The following is a 17164-nucleotide window of genomic DNA, read 5'->3' as shown; positions in this document are numbered from 1 at the left end:
TGGTCTCTTTTCGGCGGAGTCCGGGAAGAGAACACGGTCTCGTGTTATGCTTGAACGTAAGTAGTCTAGGGTCATTTCTTTATCATAGATTCTCGACCGTGCCTTGCCTTTTTCTCTTATCGCTCTCATTTGCGTAAGATTAGCCACCATATATGCTAGTGCTTGCTGCAGCTCCACCTCATACCTTTTACCTACCCATAAGCTTAAATAGTCTTGATCACGAGGGTGTGAGATTGCTGAGTCCCCGTGACTCATAGATTACTTCCAAAACCAGATGCAGGTGCCGATGATACCATTCCAGGAGATACGACTGAGCTCAAGTGGGAGTTCGATGAGGACTCAGGACGATACTACGTTTCCTTTCCAGACGATCAGTAGTGGAGCCCAGTTGGGGTGAACGGGGATCTTATGCATTTGGGGTTGTCTTTATTTTGGTTCAGTAGTCGGACCTTGATTGTATCTGGATGATTGTAATGCTATAATTATGTATTGTGTGAAGTGGCGATTGTAAGCCAACTATGTACCTCTTTCTTTTTCAGTACATGGGATGTGTAAAGATTACCCCTCTTGCGACATTGCCTACAATGCGGTTATGCATCTAAGTCGTGCTCCGACATGTGGGAGATATAGCCGCATCGTGGGTGTTACAAGTTGGTATCAGAGCCTTCCCCGACTTAGGAGCCCCCTGCTTGATCGAATCGCTGGCGTTGTTGAGTCTAGAAAAATGTTTTGAGTCTTTTAGGATTATATATATATATATATATATCGGAGAGTAGGATTCTTTTTACTCCTCAGTCCCTTCGTCGCTCTGGTGAGGCATCCTGACGTAGAGTTTTGACTCTTCTCTTCTCAAGTTTCACTAAAAAAATTAGGATCATGTTGGTATCTTGGAATCGTTTCGATGGTTCTGTGACGAGAACATTGTTCTTGGTGCCTCCTGACATTTAGGGGTTGTGGCAGTGTCCCAAGGAGTTGAGCTCCGAGGTGTTGTCGTCACAATTTTATCGTTGCAGTTCTGGAATACCTGAGTTTCACCGACATCAAAAATCTCTTTTATGCAGTTGTTGGTGAGATAACCTCGACGCCACCCAGTACTGGGGCGGGAGTTCGGGAGTATTGCCATAACTCGTATAATGGATGCTTTTCGAAGGTTGAGGTAAATGATTTCCGAAGGTTTCTTAGTTATGTGTTGAAGGATGGATACAGCTGGATGTAGGATTTGCTAGTTTTGGGTGAGATATTATGCTTCCCCTGTATCCCCAACACCTGATTGCATAACCGGAAAGTTTTGGGAGTTTCATAGGTGGGAATTCTTGTAGCTCTAGTATTTCTTCCGCGGATATTTGGTTTGTGATTGGGTAATCCTTACCAAGTATTTGTTCATGTCTGTACCTTGTTGTTTTATTCATCTACCTCTATCTAAGTGGCTTCTCAATTTATGGAAGTGTGATCATTTAATTTGGAATTCATTCGTTCATTCTTGTTCGAATGTTAAGGCTATATGTTGCAATTTCGATCCATTTGATTCGGCTTGAATATATGTCTGTCAAGATGCTAACGGATGTCACCCTCTTCAGCATGGCTCCTCCAACGCATCAGAATCCGGAACCGCCGCCACCACCTCCACCTCCGGAGGCATGGCAAGCTATGATGGCCGCTACCAACGCCAACACGCAGCTGATTATGCAACTCTTGCAAGAGCGCAGCCAAGGAAATCAAGGCAATGGCAACAATCAAAATCAGTTTGCTACACTCAACCAGTTCCTCGCAAACCAGCCGAAGACCTTTAGTAACTGTGTCGAGGCCACAGACGCTGATGATTGGCTTGTGGATATCTGCAAACATTTCGAGTGCAGCAACATCAGGCCTGAGGACTTTGTCAAGTTTGCCTCGTTCCAACTCAAAGACCAAGCTGCAGAGTGGTATCAACAATACAAAGATTCCAGAGGAGGTCGTGTGATTACCTGGGATGATTTCCGCCAAGACTTCAGAGCTCACCACATTCCTCAGAGTGTTGTTGAGAGCAAGCGTGAGGAGTTCCGCAATCTGAAGCAAGGCAGCTTGTCTGTTTACCAATACAACATCATGTTCCAGAAGCTCGCTCGCTTCGCCAAGCAAGATGTCCCTGACGAGAAGAGCATGATTTATCAGTTCAGCGGTGGCCTTAGAGAAGATCTGCAACTAGCCCTTGTGCTTTTTGAGCCGAAGAAGTATGATGAATTCTACAACATGGCACTAAAGCAAGAGGCTGCTCAGCTCAAGTGCGATGCTTCCAAGAAAGAGTTAGGGATGCAACTCCTTCTTCTTCAACTCAAGTGGCAGCTAAGCAGCAAAAGTATTGGTTGCCTCCTCCTCCTCCGTTCCGTCAGCCTTATCAGCAGAAGAGCAAAGGTGGCAATGGATCTTCCCACCCACCCAACCTAGGCTTTTAGAACAAGGCTTCGTCTCATGCTCCAAGATCAAGTGCTCGGTATCACCGTCCGCTCTCAGAGCTCACGTGCAACAAGTGTCAGCAGAAGGGTCACTATGCAAACAAATGCTTCAACCAGAGGCGTCTTCCTCCTCCTCCTCCTGTGAGATCTGCCAGCACCGCAGTGGTCAAGCATAATCCCAAGCATGCCAAGGTCAACATGATGAATGCAGCTCAGGCAGAGGACTCTTCAGAAGTGATCATGGGTAACCTTCCTGTTAATGATATTCCTGCAAAAGTTCTTTTTGACACTGGTGCATCGCATTGTTTCATGTAAAAACCATTTTTTGCCAAGAACGAATTCACTTCTTCTCATTTGGGCAAATCAATGGATATCGTTTCTCCGGGTAAAGCTTGAGTGCCTGTTTGGTGGTTCCAGATGTTTCTATCAAGATGGGTGACTATAAGTTTCTGTCTTCTCCAATGGTCCTTGGTAACTCGGATATTGATCTTATTCTCGGCATGGACTAGCTTTCTAAGCACAAGGCTCAGCTTGATTGTGCTGCCAGGCAGATTCAATTGACACACTCGTCTGAGGATGTGATCGTCTTTGCCGCTCGTGATGATACCATTTAACTGTTTTCTCTCAATGAGAAGGGCGAGTTGGATGCCATCTCTCAGATTCCAGTCATTTGTGAATATCAAGACGTCTTTCCAGAAGAGCTTCCAGGAATGCCTCCTCACCGGCCAGTTGAATTCGTCATCGATCTTGAGCCTGGCACGGAACCTGTTTGCAAACGTCCTTACAAGCTTGGACATGAAGAGTTGAAGGGGCTGAAGAAACAACTCGATATTCAAGAGCGTATGGGTCTAATCCGACCAAGTTCTTCTCCATGGGGTTGTGGTGTTCTTTTTGTCAAGGAGAAGGATGGAACGGACCGACTATGTGTCAACTACCGTCCATTGAACAAGAAGACCATAAAGAACAAGTACCCACTTCCCAACATCAATGAGCTTTTCGAACAACTCAAGGGTGCTCAAGTATTCTCCAAGCTTGACCTCCGTATGGGTTATCATCAGATTTGCATTCGTGAACAAGATATCCCCAAGACAGCATTCAGAACAAGCTATGGTTCCTATGAATACACTGTCATGTCTTTCGGCCTTGTCAACGCTCCTCCAACATTCTCTCGCATGATGAACTTCATCTTCAACCACTACACAAATGACTTCGTCTTGGTCTATCTCGATGACATTCTGGTCTTTTCCAAGAACAAGGAGGATCATGCCAAGCACTTGAGATTGGTGCTGGATAAACTCAGAGAACATTAGTTCTATGCGAAGTTTTCAAAGTGTGAGTTTTGGCTCGATGAGGTTCTCTACCTTGGGCATATCATATCCGCCAAGGGCATAGCTATGAATCCTGAGAAGGTGTCTGCAATTGTGAATTGGGAACCGCCTCAGAATGTGAAGCAACTCCGCAGCTTCCTTGGGCTCGCAAGCTATTGTCGAAGGTTCGTTGAGAATTTCTCTAAGATCGCGAAGCCTCTTTCCAACCTCCTCCAGAAGCATGTGAAGTATGTCTGGACGCCTGAATGTGACATTGCTTTCAACACCCTCAAAGAGAAGTTAGTCACAGCTCCAGTTCTGACTCCTCCTGATGAATCCAAACCATTCGAGGTTTTCTGTGATGCTTCCCTGCAAGGTCTCGGTGCTGTGTTAATGCAAGAGAAGAAAGTGGTGGCCTATACCTCTCGCCAGTTGAAGCCCAACGAAAAGAACTACCCCACTCATGACCTCGAGTTGGCGGCAGTTGTCCATGCTCTTTTAACATGGAGACATCTCTTGTTGGGAAGAAAAGTGGACATCTTCACTGATCATAAGAGTCTCAAGTACATCTTCACTTAGCCCAACCTCAACCTCAGGCATACTCGTTGGGTCGAAATGATTCAAGAGTATAATCCAAGTATTGAATATACTCCAGGCAAGGCCAATGTCATTGCCGACGCATTGAGCAGGAAGGCTTACTGCAACAGTTTGATTCTCAAGCCCTTTCAACCGGATCTTTGTGAAGCTTTCCGCAAACTTAATCTCCAAGTTGTTCCTCAAGGATTCCTTGCCAACATCCAAGTCTCTCCTACTTTGGAAGATCAGATTCGTGAGGCTCAACTTCTTGATGCTATGGTGAAGAAGGTGAAGATTGGGATTGCCAAGAGCCAACCCAAGTACAAGTGCTATCGTCTTGATGACAAAGATACTCTATTCTTCGAGGACCCATTGTTGTTCCTAAGGGTGACTGTCATGGTTTTGTCACGGCAGATGTCCTGGAGAAAGGACTTAGTCGTGGATCCATCGCTACGGGTTAGCTTGAAGGGGTTAAAGCGGACACAAGGACGCAAGAGAGTTTATACTAGTTCGGCCCCTTCAAGGAAGGTAAAAGCCTACGTCTAGTTGTGATGGAATTGATGGGTGTTTCGATGACTAGGGAGCAAATAAGCTTCGCCTATGTCTCAAGTTGTTGTTTTTTTTGTCCTTGAACCGCCGCCGGGTCATCCCCTTATATACATGGGTGATGCCCGTCGGTTTACAGAGTCCCAACACCGGCTCATAGATGTGTCCGGTTTGGTCTCTACTTATTCCTTACTTACAATACAAGTTACATATTGACGCCGGTTTACGGCTACAGGCTCTCAGCCGATTATGGGTCTTGAGCCCTCATCTATCTTCCTGGGCTTTAACATGCTTAACTACTAATGAAGTTAATCCGGCCCAGATAGGCCGGTTTACGCCCAGTAGTAATATCCCCAACATTAGGCCCCAGATTGATTTGAACAGGTTCATGTCAATCCTTAGCAAAACTTCATCTTCAACGTCTTCTTGTAGTTTGGTGAACCGCCATGATGTCATCTTCTCTGATTGCTGTAAATCAGCGTGACGTCATCTATCATAAAGAAACTATCCGTGATACCTTCTTGTTTAATAGATCTGCGATAATCGAGGCGACAGCTCTGTTTCCAAACTTGTAGCTCCTTGATTTTCGCGCCTGACCCATGTCCCTTGCTTTATAAATAGGACCAAAGGGTCATTTCTTTTTCCCCTGCTTGCCCTTCTACTTCTTCTTCCTCGTGTCGCCTAGTCTTCGGAGCTCCGCCGCCGTCATCGAGCTCTGCACCAACTTTGGCCGCTGCATCACCCTGAGCGTACCAGAGCACCGCGGCGACCTTCCGCTTCTTCCTCAGCTCCAGTAAGTCTTCTATCCCTTTCATCATAGATCTGTTCTAGGGTTTCCATGTTCTCGACTGTTCATGGCTTGCTTCTTGTTCATATGATAGATCCTTAGACAAGTCTGTGAATCTTCGCTCTGTGTAGCAGTAGTTTTTATCCTCCGTTTTCACTTTCGCATATTAAGACCATAGATCTTATCCGTACCTTCGCTTATTGATTCGGCACTGCTCCTTTAGGGCCTTGAATATTTATCTCCTTTATAAACATGTTCCAGATCCAAAGCTGTAGTATAATCTTGTGAAATCTGTTTTTGTGTACTTACTCATCCGCAGTCTTGACTGTTCAATGCTTAGATCAGGCGGTTTAACTTTGTAGAAAAATTTTACGAACCGGTATATACCATTAGTCCCCTTGTTGAACCGCCAGATGTTGGTTGCTTCATGAAACTCCGGTTCAGATAGTTTTGTCTCCGGTTTAACAGTGTCCATACCAACGTATCTTGATCAAATGCATTTTTGAACCGGGATCTTCTACCTTGTAGATTCCATCATGGCCAAGCAAGTGTATGAGTGCAATTGGGTCCCTTCTCGCGTCACAAAGGATCAACTGGACGATTTAGTCCTGATTGGCGCCTTGGGCAGCAAAGATACCATCCATTGGAGGGCTCCTGGCAAAGAATGCCCCCCCACACCTCGAGAAGGAGAGGTTGTTGTCTTCGTAGACCACTTAGCCCGGGGTTTTAAACCGCCCGGTTCTAAATTCTACCGGGATGTTCTAGCTGATTTCCAACTCCATCCGCAAGACACTGGCCCCAACTCTGTTACAAATATGTGCCACTTCCAAGTGCTCTGTGAGGTGTTCTTTCAAGAGGAGCCCACAGTGGAATTATTCAGAGATCTTTTCCATCTAAACCGCCGTACCGAGTTTACTGATGGCTCTAATACGGAGTTGGGTGGCATGGCGATTCAAAAAAGGAAAGAGGTCACATACCCTCACGCCAAGCTGCACAGTCACCCCAAGGAGTGGAATCAGACATGGTTCTACTGCAAAGACACCTCCCCTGCTGGTGAGAATCCCTTGCCTGGCTTTCGTCCGGAGCGGCTCAGCAATACCCATCCTTTTCCTCAACGATTGACTGCCCAGGAGAGAAGCAAATATGCTCCTCAGCTGTCAAAGCTCAGAGCCTTTATGGCCAACGGTTTAACAGGGGTTGACCTTGCTCGCTATTGGATATCATGGAGCATACTGCCCCTTAGTCAGCGCTCCGGTTTGATGTGCGAATATACTGATAGTGTGGATGACCCACTGCGACATTCAAGACTCCAGCTCTCCGGTGAAGAAATCACAGAGGCTATGCGTAAGATACTGAATGAACCGGAGCACATCTGCGCTAGAACCGGCCCGCTTCCCTTCTGTGCCACCAACAAACCGCCAGCTGTAAGACTTTGATTTTTCTCTTTTCTGAATCTGTTATTGACATGTCTGGTCATTGTTTGTAATATCAGTGTCTGTATAATCAGGGCGATGATCCGTTTTGGAGGAAAAAGCTGTCGCGGGAGAAACGAGAGAAGGCAGACAAACCGAAAAGAGCAACCCGGCAAAAAACTAAAGCTGTGAAGAAGACTGCCCACAGGAAAAGAACCACCGCATCTTCTAATCCGGCCCCTGATGATGAGGTGGATAATCCAGACTTTGAGGTAGAGCTTGACTCACTTGGTTTATTTTTCATGTGTCTTATTGATGATGATATTTGTCAGGATGATGCCGAAGCCAGCCACACGGATGTTGCAGAGGTAATTATTCTCTCTTCCGATTCAGAAACTTTGCCTTCACAAAAAATCCGTCAGGCAAACCGGAAAGTTAAATTTTCTCATCCTCTTGCTTATTCGGATCCTAAACTTCTTATGAAGACTCAACAACACGAGGCTCGCCGCACCACCCAGCACAGCGGCCAGGTAGTTACCTCCGCCGGTTTACCGAACAGTCCGGTTCGGAAACGTCATTCCGAGGTCTCTAACTCGCCTATCAGTGCTTGTCCTAAAGCGGGCTGCTTTCGTCAACCTCTTAATCCGTCTGACTCCGATTACCAGGTTATTTCCCACTCATCTTCTGGCGAGTCATCGGCCACTCAGCTCCCGCCGCTCAAAACGGTGCTTGGGTAAGCCATATTTATTGTGATGTTTGCAGTACATTGCCTTAGAACACATGCTGTATTTAATTTGGTTATTCTTCTCAGGGCCAAACCTAGGCCAAGCAAGAAGGCCCGCCTGGACAAAGCGGCCGAAGAAGATGTCATTCCTGAAGCGGCTATCTCTGAGGATATTCCCAACAATCCACCGCAGCCAGATGATGATCTTATTGCTGAAGAGAGACCTGTTGATACCTCAGGCCCTATCCAACAGCCCACAGGTTCCATCCGGATTGAAAGCTCCACTGGTCCAGCAAAATCTACTGAGAAGCCAGCAGCTCCAGTGCAAACCGGCGGTACCAAGGATGATGAGGTTGTCATTACTGGCACTGGTCATGCTGAACCAAGCAATCCTGTCGCTTTATCCAAACATTCTGCCAAGGAAGAATTTGCTGCTTTTGGCAAAGGCACGTGGAACACTGATCTGACGGCTTACTCTGCTCTGAACGCCCAAGATATCCATTCCGGCTATCTGAACCGGTTGTATACCAGCCGTGACTATGAAGCCGGTCTGGTTAATATGATGAAAGATAAATATGAGGTAACTTCCATATGCTCCTTCCTGCTTGTATGCTTTTATTCTTGCTGACCTCCTAGCCCCCAAGGGCCGGTTTGAACTATTCTTTCAAACCGGGACTTAATAATATAAATCTTGATGCTTTGAAATTTGCTGATGTAGCCCCCAAGGGCCGGTTCAACTTAGCGTAGTTAAACCGGTACTTTAAGTAATTGAAACTGCCGCATCAGAATACATATGATCAAATAGCCATTAGCCTCCAAGTGCCAAGTTGAATACTTGTATTGAGCTTGGGACTTTGTAAACAATTGAAAGATGAAAATCGAATATGCATTAGCCCCCAAGTGCCAAGTTGAATACTTGTATTGAGCTTGGGACTTTGTAAACAATTGAAAGATGAAGATCGAATATGCATTAGCCCCCAAGTGCCAAGCGCATAACTTGTTATGTGGTTGGTACTTGAATCCTTCTACCGATTTGTTGAAACATATATCTGTATGCCTGCAGGCGGAGCTGAAGGCGAAAGAAAGCCAAGTCATCGATCTGCGAGAAAACCTGAAAACCCAACAGGCTGAAACCTCCAAGGCAAAAGAGGAATTGGCCAGTGCCTTAAGCGCCATGGAACAACTTAAGGAGAACTTCAAGAAGAAACGGGGGGATTGGGCCACTGAAAAGTCCGCTTTGATCAAACGAGCAGAGGATGCTGAGGCTGCACTGAAACCAGTGACGGATGAACTGACCAGCATAAAGCGGCATGTTCATGCCATGACCACTGCTATCTTTGGTAAGCCAGCTTGCCTTCTGAATTGGTTATGCCTTCTTACAGAGTCACTGGTTTATTAACCTTTTATGGTATTTCAGGGACACGCATTGGTCACTTGGGGTCAGATGTGCGGAAGAAATTGAAAGCCGCCTATACCTTGGTTGAACAATTGTATACTGGTGCCCAGCGGATCATCTGTACCACGTCTCATAACAAACCGGCGCCCACTCTGATTCAAGATACTTTGATGAAACTGTCAGTGCTTCCTGCCCGGGTTGAAGAGCTGAAGAAATCTGCTGCTTGAACTGGTGCAATCAATGCTTTAATCTGGGCAAAAGCCTGGGTGCTGGATTTTGATCCTATTGAAGCGGCTCAGGGTTATCCCAGTTTGAAGGAAGACGGGTCAGAATTTGGTGAAGCGGATCTGCGAGCCATAAACCGGGAGGTACGTCCGCTAGCTTGTCAACTGGCTAAGGAAGCAGATTTGTCTCATTATCAAGCCCAATATGACAGCCAGAAAAAGCGAATAGCTGCACCAATCCATGAATCGAAAAACCTGATCCCTCCAATCCGTAAGCATACTTACGCTCCCGATATTGACCCGTCTTCGCTAATCCATGACGAAGCTGTTTTTCAAGCATTGATGGGAATCGACTGGACAACTGTGGATTTTCAGCCACTGGGTAGAGAAACGGAAGCTGAAGCGGCGCAGGATGACCCACAACCATCAGGCCAGGCTGGTGGCCAAGCTTAAACCAGAAGCCGGTTTTAAAACTGTCTCTCCTTTGTGAAAAACAATTATGTTATTATGGGCACCATGTTGCCTTGTAATAGGCTAGCTGATACCTTTGATGTTGATATGCCTTCGCGCATAACTTGTTCTTCCTATGGTAATGAACTTTTCAAAATACTTTCTGAAATAAGAAATTCGTTAAGTGCCACCGCGGTTGTACCGTCAGGCGGAATATGATGTTTGTATATATAAAGTCAAAACATCCAAAACAAAATTTTAAGTATATGATCAAAAAAATTGAGATACATAATACCTGCCACCAGTGAATGTGAAGGTGGCTTGGCCAACCTTGAAGCGGAGCTTTTGCAAACCCACACTGTTTGGAGGAAATAACAACTCCTGTATATGTATATGACACTGGTTACCATGTAAACCGTGCCGGGTTATAATGAACACCGTGTTACTCCATAAGAGGATGTTAACAACAAGGATCAAACCGGACAAATAGTCTCCGGATTGACGTGAACTATGTTCCGTCAATTGATTGTTTTAAAAAACTTTGTTGGTTTTAAAGAACACAATAAAAAGCAAAAAAAACCTTCAAAGAAAAGTATGAAGCAAAAGCAATGACAAAAAATGTTTGCCAAAAAAGATTTATTTAAGCTGATCAAATGGCGTAACCATGGCCAAACACGACCAAGCTCCCGTTACGTGTAACTATGGTTCTAGTTAGCCAGGTCCCCAAGTGATTCTTGTGGCATTTATGCCGACCAAATTGCGTGGTCATGGTTCGGGTTCGACCAAGCCCCCAAGTGATTCTGTGGCCTTAGGCCGATCAAGAGGCATGACTGGTTCAGACATGACCAAGTCCCCAAGTGATCTGGTGGCTTTCGCCTATCAAGAGGCATGGTATTGGTTCGGACATGACCAATCCTCCAAGTGATATAACACGATGCTTTTAGCAAAGCGAACTCAAGGGGTAAACCGGAGGCCGCTTTAGAGCAACTCCGTGTAACCTCACATGATGTAAAAGAACGGATACCCCGCTTTAGCTGAGGTTCCGGTTTATTATACTTAATCATAATATATATACATTGTATGTACATAAGCATAGACAATGGCTCAGGTATAGTAAGGCCGAAGATGAGCTATATTCCACGGCCTGTTAGTCTCTTCCTCTGATGTACGTGAGTCCTTATGCTCTCGAATATCGATCAGATAGTACGACCCGTTGTGCAGATTCTTGCTGACCACGAAAGGCCCCTCCCAAGGTGGGGATAGCTTATGCATATCAGTCTGATCTTGGATGAGCCGAAGCACCAAATCTCCTTCCTGGAAGGCTCTGGTTCTGACTCGGCGACTGTGATAACGACGAAGATCCTGCTGGTAAATCGCCGATCGGGTGGCTACGATGTCACGCTCTCATCCAACCGGTCCAAAGCATCTTGCCGTGCTGTCTCGTTGTCCGCTTCAATATAAGCCGTGACACGAGGTGAATCATGACGGATATCACTGGGAAGAACCGCTTCCGCTCCATAAACCATGAAGAACGGTGTGTATCCTGTTGATCTGTTGGGTGTTGTATTGATGCTCCATAACACAGATGGTAATTCTTCTACCCAACAACCCGGCGTTCTCTGCAAAGGAACCATGAGCCGGGGCTTGATGCCTCTCAAGATCTCTTGATTAGCTCTTTCTGCTTGACCATTGGACTGTGGATGTGCCACTGATGAAACGTCAAGCTGGATGTGCTCGCGTTTGCAGAACTCCTTCATAGCACCTTTGGATAAATTGGTACCATTGTCTGTGATAATACTGTGCGGAAAGCCAAACTGGAAAATCACCTTTTTGATGAACTGAACCGCCGTGGCCGAATCACACTTGCTAACAGGTTCTGCCTCCACCCACTTTGTAAACTTGTCCACCGCCACCAGGAGGTGGGTCTTCTTATCTTTGGACCTTTTGAAAGGCCCAACCATATCCAGCCCCCAAGTCACAAACGGCCAAGTAATTGGAATCATCCTCAATTCTTGAGCCGGTACATGAGCACGTCTTGAAAACCTTTGGCAACCATCACATCGTCTGACCAGATCCTTCACATCAGCATGAGCAGTTAACCAATAGAAACCATGGCGAAACGCTTTAGCCACCAGAGACTTTGAACCGGCGTGGTGACCACAATCTCCTTCGTGGATCTCCCGCAAAATTTCACGGCCTTCTTCAGGAGACACGCAACGTTGAAAAGCTCCTGATACACTGCAATGATGCAACTCACCGTTGATGACAGCCATGGACTTGGATCGCCGGATTATCTGCCGGGCCAGAATCTCATCTTCTGGCAACTCGCCCCGGTTCTTGTACGCCAGATAAGGAAGCGTCCAATCCGGAATAACATGAAGAACTGCCACCAATTGAGCCTCCGGATCAGGAATGGCCAAATCCTCTTCACCAGGGATCTTCACCGACGGGTTGTGCAGCACATCCAGAAAAACATTGGTTGGGACCGGTTTGCGCTAAGAGCCCAGCCGGCTTAAAGCGTCCGCCGCTTCATTTTTCCGCCGGTCCAGGTGGTCCACCTGATAGCCTCTGAAATAACCTGCAACAATATCCACCTCACGACGATATGCTGCCATGAGTGGGTCCTTGGAGTCCCAAGTGCCAGACACTTGCTGAGCCACAAGGTCCGAATCACCGAAGCACTTAACTCAACTTAGATTCATCTCCTTAGCCATCCGAAGACCATGGAGCAAGGCTTCATACTCAGCTGCATTGTTAGTACAAGGGAACATTAAACGGAGAACATAACAAAACTTATCACCTCGTGGGGAAGTTAATACGACTCCAGCCCCCGAGCCTTCCAACTGCCTGGATCCGTCAAAATGGATGGTCCAATACGTATGATCCGGCTTTTCTTCAGGTGCTTGCATTTCCGTCCAATCATTGATGAAATCAACAAGTGCTTGAGACTTAATCGCTGTTCGAGGCACATATTCCAAACCGTACGGCCCCAGCTCTATAGCCCACTTTGCAATCCGGCCAGTTGCTTCCCGGTTCTGGATGATATCTCCCAAAGGAGCAGAACTAACCACCGTAATTGGGTGCCCTTGGAAGTATTGCTTAAGCTTCCGGCTTGCCATAAAAACTCCGTACACCAGCTTCTGCCAATGCGGATACCTTTGCTTGGACTCAATGAGTACCTCGCTGATATAATAGACCGGACGTTGAACCGGATGCTCCTTACTTGCCTCCTTTCGTTCCACCACAATAGCCACGCTGACCGCACGAGCATTAGCAGCAACATATAGCAGTAACGGCTCCTTGTCAATGGGAGCGGCGAGCACAGGCGGTTTGGCCAATTGCCGCTTTAAGTCCTCAAATGCTTCATCAGCAGCAGAACTCCAGACGAATTGATCCGTCTTCTTCAACATCTGATACAAAGGGATCGCCTTCTCACCAAGGCGGCTGATAAACCGGCTTAACGCGGCAATCCGGCCTGCCAGGCGTTGAACATCATTGATACACTTCGGTTTAGCCAGGGAAGTGATGGATGTGATCTTCTCCAGATTAGCCTCAATTCCCCTGTTGGACACCAGAAAACCCAATAACTTGCCCGCCGGTACACCAAAGACACACTTGTCCGGATTAAGCATCATCTTGTACGTCCTTAGGTTATCAAAGGTTTCCTTCAAATCATCAACCAGAGTCTCCTTCTCCCTGGATTTAACCACGATATCATCCACGTAAGCATGTACATTACGGCCAATCTGCTTGTGAAGACAATTTTGTACACACCGTTGATAAGTTGCCTGGGCACTTTTGAGCCCAAAGGGCATAGACATATAGCAGAAGGCTCCAAAGGGAGTTATGAATGCCGTCTTCTCCTGGTCTTTAACTGCCATTTTGATCTGATGATAGCCAGAATATGCATCCAAAAAACTTAAACTCTCACAACCCGTCGTAGCATCAATGATTTGATCAATACGGGGGAGGGCAAAAGGATCCGCTGGACAAGCTTTATTAAGATCTGTGTAATCCACACACATACGCCAGGTGCCGTTTTTCTTAAGGACTAGCACCAGATTGGCAAGCCACTCAGGGTGGAAAACTTCAACAATAAAACCAGCTGCTAAGAGCCTGGCTACCTCTTCTTCAATCGCCTTGCATCTTTCTTTGTTAAACCGGCGGAGGAACTGTTTCACCGGTTTGTATTTAGGATCCACATTAAGTGTGTGCTCAGCGAGTTGCCTCGGTACACCTGGCATGTCAGAGGGCTTCCATGCAAAAATGTCCCGATTCTCACGGATGAACTCGATGAGCGCGCTTTCCTATTTCGGATCCAAGTTGGCACTAATGCTGAATTGCTTGGACAAATCGCCAGGTACGAAGTCAACAAGCTTAGTTTCTGCTGCCGATTTGAACTTCGGGGCCGGATCATGCTCCGTAGTTGGCTTCTTCAACAGAGTCATGTCCGCCGGGTCAACATTGTCTTTATAGTACTTCAACTCCTCGGCGGCACAAACCGTCTCTGCATAAGTCGCATCTCCTTCCTCGCATTCCAAAGCGATTTTGCGGCTTCCGTGAACCGTTATTGTCCCCTTGTGACCCGGCATCTTGAGCTGCAAATACACATAACAGGGCCGAGCCATAAACTTGGCATATGCCGGACGCCCAAACAGGGCATGATATGGACTTTGGATTTTCACCACTTCAAACATTAATGTCTCCGACCTAGAATCATGATCATCCCCAAAGGTAAGTCCCATACAACGGAAGGTCTCATAGTATAGGATGTTAATGCTGCTCCCTCCATCCATGAGCACCTTGGTGAACTTATAACCTCCCACCTGAGGCGCCACCACCAGAGCCAACTGACCCGGATTATCGACCTGGAGTGGGTGATCCTCTCTGCTCCATATGATTGGCTGTTCAGACCAACGTAGATAACGGGGTGTGGCCGGTTGTTGTAGTTGATCCATGCATGCTATGAGTTGGTTATTGCCATGGTTAGCTACTTGAACATGTCTTATTGCTGGGTGTATGCTTAGTTTGTCATGCAATGCCTTGTGGTGAGTGCATCGAGCTCGCAAACATGCCTACATAACTCTGTTTTTTCCATGTCCGGTTTTCTGCTAAGTCTGAATCTGTTAATGAAACTTGCTATGTTCACATGGTTGCCATTGTATCTTCTGATCCTTTTTGGCTTGTGGTCAGTAAGGGACTTTTGTTACATGCTTTGAGTAGATTCATGCCATGCCTTGCTTTGCCATGATATGTTCCTGTAGCATGTTGTTATCTTTCTCTAAACATTGCTTCCTGGTGTTATTTCCTGACATGTTGTTAATTTTACTAAGTCTGTGAACCTGATATCTTTTGCACTTTTTCCATGCTTGTTTGAACCTGCTATTATGTGAATTAGCCGTAGCTCAGTGTTCATCTTTTGTCAAGCTTCTTGAGTGGATCACTGACATCTGCTTTGTTGCCATGTTAGGGTGCAGTAGCTTATTTTCTTGATGCATTCTAGATGGCATCATGCTGTTAATCGCAGTTTAGTGCCATTATTGTTTTGCTTGCTATTTGCAAACATTGCATCAGATTCTGGTGATCTTTATATCGATTTCGACCGAAATCAACTCATCTTTCCAGCGACACTCTTGGTTTGCCAAGTTGAGGCATGGTTCAATATTTTCCTTCCGGAGCATGCATATGCATTGCATATCACATCCCGCATATCATGCCATGTTTTGCATCATGTTGCTTGCGCATTGCACTGTGGTTGATTGTGTCTCCCTTTGCTTGTGTTCTTTCTTTTGGTAGAGCCGGGAGACGAGTACGTGATCGAGGAACCCATTGAGTACGCTTACGAGGATCAAGCTTACGTCAACTCGGAGAACATTGCAGGCAAGATGACCATACCCTCGAAATCACTTCTATCTTTGCTTGCTAGTTGCTCGCTCTTTTGCTATGCCTATGCCGCGATACCTACCACATGTTATATCATGCCTCCCATATTGCCATGTCAAACCTCTAACCCACCTTCTCCTAGCAAACCGTTGATTGGCTATGTTACCGCTTTGCTCAGCCCCTCTTATAGCGTTGCTAGTTGCAGGTGAAGATTGGAGTTTGTTCCTTGTTGGAACATGTTTATTATTGGGATATCATTATTATATCTTGTTTACTTTAATGCACCTATATACTTGGTAAAGGGTGGAAGGCTTGGCCTTATGCCTGGTGTTTTGTTCCACTCTTGCCGCCCTAGTTTCCGTCATACCGGTGTTATGTTCCTTGATTTTGCGTTCCTTACGCGGTTAGGTTATAATGGGAACCCCTTGACAGTTTGCCTTGAATAAAACTCCTCCAGCAAGGCCCAACCTTGGTTTTACCATTTGCCACCTAGCCTTTTTCCCTTGGGTTTCGCGGACTCAAGGGTCATCTTTATTTTTAAACCCCCCCGGGCCAGTGCTCCTCTGAGTGTTGGTCCGAAACGGGCAGCCTGCGGGGCCACCTCGGGGGAACTCGAGGGTTGGTTTTACTCATAGCTTGACCTATCCGGTGTGCCTTGAGAACGAGATATGTGCAGCTCCTATCGGGATTTGTCGGCACATTCGGGTGGCTTTGCTGGTCTTGTTTTACCTTTGTTGAAATGTCTTGTAACCGGGATTCCGAGTCTGATCGGGCCGTCCTGGGAGAAGGAATAACCTTCGTTGACCGTGAGAGCTTGTGATGGGCTAAGTTGGGACACCCCTGCTGGGTACTGAACTTTCGAAGGCCGTGCCCGCGGTTATGGGCGGATGGGAATTTGTTAATATCCGGTTGTAGAAAACCTGAAACTTAACTTAATTAAAATGGATCAACAGCGTGTGTAGCCGTGATGGTCTCTTTTCGGCGGAGTCTGGGAAGAGAACACGGTCTCGTGTTATGCTTGAACGTAAGTAGTCTAGGATCACTTCTTGATCATAGATTCTCGACCATGCCTTGCCTTTTTCTCTTCTCGCTCTCATTTGCGTAAGATTAGCCACCATATATGCTAGTGCTTGTTGCAACTCCACCTCATACCTTTTACCTACCCATAAGTTTAAATAGTCTTGATCGCGAGGGTGTGAGATTGCTGAGTCCCCGTGACTCACAGATTACTTCCAAAACCAGATGCAGGTGCCGATGATACCATTCCAGGAGATACGACTGAGCTCAAGTGGGAGTTCGATGAGGACTCAGGACGATACTACGTTTCCTTTCCAAACGATCAGTAGTGGAGCCCAGTTGGGGCGATCGGGGATCTTATGCATTTGGGGTTGTCTTTATTTTGGTTCCGTAGTCGGACCTTGATTGTA

Source organism: Triticum urartu, chromosome 2A (assembly GCF_056163025.1).
Source record: "Triticum urartu cultivar PI428250 chromosome 2A, HENAU_Tu73, whole genome shotgun sequence".
NCBI lineage: Eukaryota > Viridiplantae > Streptophyta > Magnoliopsida > Poales > Poaceae > Triticum > Triticum urartu.
Note: the sequence above shows the minus strand (reverse complement) of the source record.